The sequence below is a fragment of the Sinocyclocheilus rhinocerous genome, unplaced genomic scaffold (assembly GCF_001515625.1).
Source record: "Sinocyclocheilus rhinocerous isolate Xijiao unplaced genomic scaffold, SAMN03320098_v1.1 scaffold1043, whole genome shotgun sequence".
Classification (NCBI taxonomy): domain Eukaryota; kingdom Metazoa; phylum Chordata; class Actinopteri; order Cypriniformes; family Cyprinidae; genus Sinocyclocheilus; species Sinocyclocheilus rhinocerous.
The window spans coordinates 604,379-612,254 of NW_015642610.1; positions in this window are offsets into that span (position 1 = coordinate 604,379).

Below are 7,876 nucleotides of genomic sequence, written 5' to 3' on the forward strand. Positions count from 1 at the left end.
ATATATATATATATATATATATATATATATATAGTCCGTTGTACCCAAAACCCCTTTTAAGGCCGGATGAAAGAAAGTGTCTTCATGCATAAAAAGCCACATCCCTTATCGTCCACAGGCAAAGCCAAATATGTGTGCGTGCGCTCTATCTGTGTATGTCTAAAAATGGGGGTCGGTCTGAGAATACAGGAAAGAGAAAGATAGAAGGTGGGTTTGGCCATTCTTTCAAAATGACCTGGCTCCACTCTTTACAAACAATCCAGAAATATGGTATTAATCTGAATGAGAAACCTGCGTGGTGTTCCTTATTAGAGACGAAAACGTGTTTCTATTTCTCGTGATTTTCCCTCCTCCTTTTATGCATAATCACAACGCAAGAAGGTCTGATTCGTTACCAAATACACTCCCAAATATCCTATCCGCTGTAGAGCTATCTCAGCGCAGTATTTATCCCTGAAATTCAAGCCCCCTGCCCCCACGCCCAAATTCATTTGCATTCGTTGATGATATCAATAAAGAATAGCAGGGATCCTATTTAGTTGTGGCAGAACTGGGGGAAGGTGGCTTATTCGGTCAAAACTGGACAGAGTGGACGAAGACCCTGAGGTCAGCTGACCATTCAGTGCAAGGTGGCGGGAGGCGGAGGGGTCTGGAGAGGCTTATTTGAGAGCAGGCGTGTTTGTAGCCAGGCAATGAAAAGGAGTCAAAAACAAAGCTCGTCACACTTCAAATACACCCCATCACGTCTTCAGTTTTACCTCTTAGCGGCAAAATCTGAGAAGGGGAAGCTAGGTTCTTTAAGAGGTTAGCCTAGTTCTTCCAAGTTTGCTTTAGTTTTTACCACCGTAAACATGTACGGAGAGTTAAAATCATACTAAGATCTTACTTATATGGCCATAATTTGACAACGTATTAAAACATCACCATTTATGTATTTAATTTAATACCATAGCGCATTTTTGGGCCTCTGATTACACCAGTTTTTGTAAATTAAATATCTGAATGTAATAAAACCATAAAAATGGGGAAAATACCTTCTTTAAACAAATAGCAAATGGCAAGAGAGATTGTGCGTGGTTAAATGTGGAAATGTTTTACGAGGTTTGGAGTCAAACGGCTCATTGGACAAGCTACGGCCAACCCGCACATGGACCTTTCAATCATTTCAAGCTGAAGCACGAGGCCCATGTCTTTAATTCATAAATACTTCCTCTGCGTTCATCACAAAACTGGAAGATGTATTCACATAAATTGAAAAGTGAAGGTATATGTTTATAAAGTTATTAGTATATATACATACATACATACATACATACACATATACACACACACACACGAAAAAATAATGATTAGGGTCTTGATATAATGAACACGTTTGCAACACATGGGCTGTGACATCAGTAGATGGTCATCACTGTCGCTATTCATTGGAAGATCACGTTTCTCTATCTATCTATCTATCTATCTATCTATCTTAGTCATGCAGTAGGCTATTTGCGTTGAACATTAAAGAGTGTTTAAGTTCTCATTCCGAAATAAACGTGAACGGTCAGGTTATTGGATACTTAACTCATAACTTTGGCTCCATGCTGACTTTGTGAAACATCCACTTAATGTATCTTAAAGATGCCCAGATTGGCCTTACTTTGGGGTCAGAACTTACCAGCCTCCACTACAACATAATTATCCTCTGTCGTTCATTCAGACAGGTTCACAAGAAGTGTAGCTGAATTAGCTTATGTAGGCTAGATCAACATTTAATATAGCACACGATTCAAAGTCACCACCATATTCTAAAGCAACGCAAACAGTTCTTATGATAATGATTGGGCATAATACGCAGTTTCCTCTGTTCCAAATTGTCATTATGCCCAATGATTAGTTTTATTATTTCTAGAAGATACCTGGACAGTAGTTTGTTTTATAGGCTAACCTTTACATTTTCAGTGTGTATTCGGAATCCCGTGAGGTCGAAGGCTGATGGCTTTGTTTTGGTGCTCCGGCGTTCTCATGCCTTGTGAAGTCTGCTATCTAGAGCTGTTTGTTTCTACCTTTATTTGCTAGATGGCGCTCTGTGTTCTGGGACCCTCAGCTAAAGGAACAAACGGTCCTCAGTTTATTCTTTTCCCGTTTGCCATTGTTCACACACACGCAATTTTAATGCTTTTTTCTTCCTTTTCGTCCTTCACACGTGGGATTCGCGACACATATATTTGGATGTTCAGTGAAATAATAATAATAATATTATTAATAATAATAATAATAATAATAATAATAATAAAGTGATTACTATTCGGTTAATTTGTAGATGTAATTAGATTTGTAGGGTTGTGCTGAATGTTTTTGAGTATTACCCCGTGGAAAAAAAATAGTATGCTTATATATTGCATATGGTAAATTATGCTGTTATGGGATTTAGTAATTAATTAGCTATAGACTAAGAAAAGCTTTAAGGAATTGTTAAAATGTTAATATAATATAAAATATAAATATGATATAAATTCTGATTCCTGTAAATCATAAAAAACTTACAAAGCCGATTCATTATTTTTCAGCTATCACTTCGAATAATCTATGAAAAATCTATGATTTTAATATACTTCAAGTTGTATCCAACTCAGCAATATTTCAATGGACTGCAGAGTCAATAAATTTCCACGTTAAAACAAGATGATATCATTCTGAATAGCGTTCTGAAATGTGTTTTTAAACCCCAAATCTAGGTAGATTTTCTTTTCAAAAACGCGTCTGATAATTTTATATTATTACATTTTAACAGACAGAAATAAATGGATTTATTCACATTTCCTCAAAAACGCATTTTTTTATCTGAGTGTTAAGAAGATATATTGCAACACTTACACTTTCTCCAAATAGGGGGTTGTCCATATTTGACGTTGATGAATGTGCCCACGACGTGAAGAACATTTAAAGATGTCGTTTAAATGTTATGCCAGATTACTCAGCGGACGACGAGGAGCAGTCCGACAGGATTCACCAAAAAATACACGTAAAATATCAAAAGAGATAGATTATTTATCCGATTTAGGCTACCCGTCTTTCTATTTCACAGGACAGTGATATTATAGCTAATATAATATATTGAGTTGTTCGTAAATGTTCAGTTTTCACTTTTGTTTTATATCATTGCGTGTAAATTTAAGGTTGTCTGCTTAGGACATGATTTATGTTTTATATTAATATGTTGTAGTTTGCATGTGGTTCACTTCAATCCGTTAATCACTTTAATTAATATTTTATATGGTAAACCACACTGTTCAGTTTATTACGTTGGTAGAGTTTTATTTTATATTTCCATTATAGTATCGTATTATATTTATTTACTATTTTATCTAGTAATGGTGACATAGACTATGTCCTTTAACCCACGCCACCCCTATAATAAAAGCCAGTGTGGTAGCCTACCTCACCACAGTTATCCTGTATGCTGAGTCCCTCTACCTGGGCCACTCAAACGTACTGGCAATGGACTAGCATTCATGAAAATACGATCAAAACGTATTACTGTAACCTGTATGTTTATAATGTATGTTGGTGGATAAAATGGAACTTTTAATTAAACAGACTGTAGACCATATTAAGTTGTTTAAAGCTGAAGAATGAAATAATTTATTATATTTTTTTGAAAACCCAAGTGACGTTAACTGGCAACAATTGATCTTTTACAATAAATAAATTAATTAATAAACACATTTGAATCAATGTACATTTGAATCATATTTGTTACTGACCTGCATTAAAAGACCCAAAACTTCTCATTTACTATTCTTCCAAAGATATAGGCTAATCAAGCGGTAGTATAATTTCTGTTATTACTGCTATTCGTAAGAAAATTTACCATTTCAAAATGAATTATTAGTTTTGTTACATAGACAATAGAGGAGATTTGAACCATATTAGGAAATATTTTTATAGCCACTACACCAGCAAGACATAAAAGCGAAATCTGGGCTGAGAAACGGGTACAAAGCCTTTCTCGTGCTTGTGACATTGCTCGCTGTCAGGATAGTTAGCAATGTTCTAATATGGACGGTGGCTCCAGAGGCTCATCTCTTGGGGTTTTAATTAACAAGCTGTCTCAAAGCTGTAGAGATCCATCAAACAGCCTCTCTCCACTAGCAAACCCCCCTTCCGTCTGAACAGTCTCGCAGCCTCTTTGGCGTTACTTGAGAGTTCTCCGTGACTCCCCATTCAGCTTTGTTCCTGTATGAATTCGCTTCCTTATCGTATGTCAGATTACATCGCAGCGTAGTTCCTATGTTTGACTTTAGGTTTGATTTCGCATGGACTGTGAGTGCGTGTGTGAGTGTGTATGTGCCTGAAAAGGTAGGGTGGAGAATATGAGACGTTTAGTGGTTTCTTTATCTCATGCACAGCTTAAGGAACTACGACAAAACGCAGTTGCAGTTTTCAACTTCAGCTTCTGCCTCATCCACACACCCACCTATCACTTGCAAAACTGGATGTGAACGTTCCCCTGCGGAACAGACAGGGGCGAGTTCAGGGTCAAGAGAGAGCGCTGTCCATGGTCCTATTCAGAGGTGCCTGGGTGCTCTTATCAAATTAGACAGGACAAGTTTCAAATCGATGCCATCGCCTGTATCAGGAGACTGCCACTGGTTTACAACCTTTAACAAGCCACCCTGACAGTCAGTGCTCCTGGCGCAAATACACACCTCTGTCACGGTGATGGAGCGATCTTGACCGCTAATGGACGGGGAAGAAAGGGTGAGATAACACACTAGATAACAGGTGATGGTGATCTGAATCACGTTAGGAATAACGCGCATGACCAAGCAAGTCCTCCTAAAAAATTCGAAGGCATGAAACGAGATAATATAGGCTATATTCTATTACAAGTGTACAAATCAATACGTCTCATTAACTGTGCTCGTTTTCTTGTTTCGTTTTATTTGAAAATATTAATCAATAGTTGTATATAGGTGCTAGCATGTTTTACACATACTTGTCGATCTTTCTAAACGAAGATTCGCTTAAAAAAATTAAAACGGTAAAACGTAGAAATCGTATAGCTAAACAATTTGTGGCATCGCATTTATAATATTTAATTTGACCCAGGTTGTTTAAATATCGAAAAACCGTTTGTTTCGTTGATTTTTGACATTGCTTTTCCTCCTCCACAGTCCTTAAACACTCTAAACGCCTTTAGGGAAAAAAAAAAACATGTAGGAAACTAAATATTGCAGCAAACCAAATCAGTAAATACATTACACATATTAGACATTTTAATTTCTGTAAGTCTTTTATATTTTATTTTCAAATGTATTTTATTAATTAAATTCATGCATTTTCCTTCTAGCTCTAAAACAAATTTGTTTTAGAGTCTGTATTACTAATACTCTTACAATGAATATTGTAAAAATGTTGCTATGAATAGCAATTATCAGAGCTTATCCTTTTAACATTTTTCATCATAACAGGAACCTACAAAATTACAGAAAAGTAAACAATGTAATAATATGATAATTTATCACCTATGCTTTCTTATTTGATCCCAGGTTCTTTAACTCATTCCGATTTTCAGGTACAATCCAGAACACTGAAGATGATACATAAACTTATTTTAAACTCTCGTTCCTATTTTATCTTTTTCGAATGTTACTTTCCTTCACAGTCTCACATTTTGACATCTAAGATAAACCGAACAGGAAGCGCTGTTTGTCTTACTTGCACGCTGGAAACCTCGACAGTTTCTCATTCGGTGACAGATTTGCTTTAGGGGAGTCGCCTAAAACAATAATAAAGACCTATAGTTCTCGAGCTGACTTAAATGACTAACTGGGCACATTTTATACGCATTTGCCAGGTATAACAGACCTCGTCACACACACATCATTCCCATTAAAAGTTATGCTGTCAGCTGTCGTTGAATCTGGGTGGCATTTTTCATCCTGAATGCTGATTCAGATGGAGACATAAAAGAACAGGTAGTCAAATGGAAGGACACAGCGGTTTGTAGCAGTGACGGTTGTCAGGGAGATGAGAGAGAGAGTGTGTGTGTGTGTGTGTGTGTGTGTGTGTGTGTGTGTGAGAGAGAGAGAGAGAGAGAGAGTCTATTTTGTATGAACACCACACTCTAAAGGGTGAGAGACGGCACTGAATTTAGGAGAGATAGTGACGGCCTAAACGTGAATGTGCAGCCACGAATCGGCGGCCCAATTAATTGATATTACCCGTTCATCCATTTTATCACCTCATATATGTACGAAATATAGGCTATCACGCCTTCACACTCATACACTCTCCTATGTCTACCTTGTTGCCTGTCAGGCTGTTTTTAACGGCAGTCCGTCAGACGGGCACCTCTGTGGCCTCGCTAATTTGGGTTCATTGCATGGCAATAACTTAATTTAGAGCCTCATCTTTTGGGGCGTTTCTTAATGAGGATGCGCTGTGCAATAACGCGCCGGTTATTCAGGTGGGAGCAACCAGCACCGCGCACCAATGTGTTTAGCCTCCAAGGAACCCGTTAAGCTTGATGAGACTCATCGATAATGCGTGATTGAATACCAGGGTACTTTAAGCATCTGACGAGACAGAACCGAGCGCACCGACTCTCAGTCCTGACTGAAGAGGCCTTCAGCCGTTCCTCCAACTTCATATCACATAGACTCGAATGTAGAGTGGCGCATAATAAGGGTTTTAAGGCACTGTTGTCTGGTTTCATTGAAAAGGCCTCTTGTTGTTCAGAGAGGATCAGGTTGTATCGTGTCCTAACCCTGGGTCGCTGGATATCACGGTGACCCGCTTGGCACCCTATGTGGGAATTCCATCCCTTGCTGTAAAATGACAGGTTGTAACGCTCCGAGCGCTCCGGTTACTATGTGACCTTAATCAAGTGATTTAAGTCCAGGTCTTCTGGCCCTTGCTCTTAAAGCCCCCCATTAATAACAGAGTGGCCAAAAATGTTTTTAGACAAGTGTGGGACGACCAGATGTATAGTGAGGTGTAGCCTATAACTTAACTGTCCGCTCAGTTTTCAAACATTTATTCAATATATTTGGGCAGCTGCTGCAGCTAGCAACTGTTACATGGAAATATGATTATTATGATTATTATTATTAATTTAGACTATATTTATATTTATTTGTCAACTTGTGAACTATATACAACCCCTTTAAAGATCAGAACAAACATTTGTTTTAAATATGAAAACCAGGACGATGAAATAAAATAAAATAATAATACTGTTACTACAACAACGAATAAATTAATTTCACAGCGACATTGCGTATATAGGTTAAGACTACTGACATCTGAATAAATAATAATAATAATAATAATAATAATAAATAAAAAAAATTGTCTACAAATAATATCACTGCATTCCGCTGATTTAGATTTATGCGAACAGGCCTTACCCTACAGGAAAAAGAAAGTTTTCTCTTTTTTTCTTTTTTTTTATTTGTTAGATGGAACGTGGTCTTTCATTCCTTGTCCTGTTTTATGACAACTAATATCTTTGACGGGAATTTATCTTTACATAAAAGTGGATTCAGAGCTAATAATTGTTTTGATGCCTTATCGCCATTCCCTTTCATCACATAAACTGAATTCAGGACATTATATTCTCTGACCTACACTGAAATCAGTTTATGCGGGAGTCTACTCATATTGTTGAATTCCAAGGTCCGTTTATCATTGTCCAAGCAAGAGCAGAGCAATATTTATCCACAAAAATATCCCTTTTTTATTGCATTTATTATTATTTTCCTTACGGATTTGTCGGCATGTTAAATTAAGCACCTGGGATCCCAGGATGTATGAGACTAGTAACCTACAATTATTGTCAAGATGCAATAATTCACTTACAAGCGTTTCAAAAACACTGCAT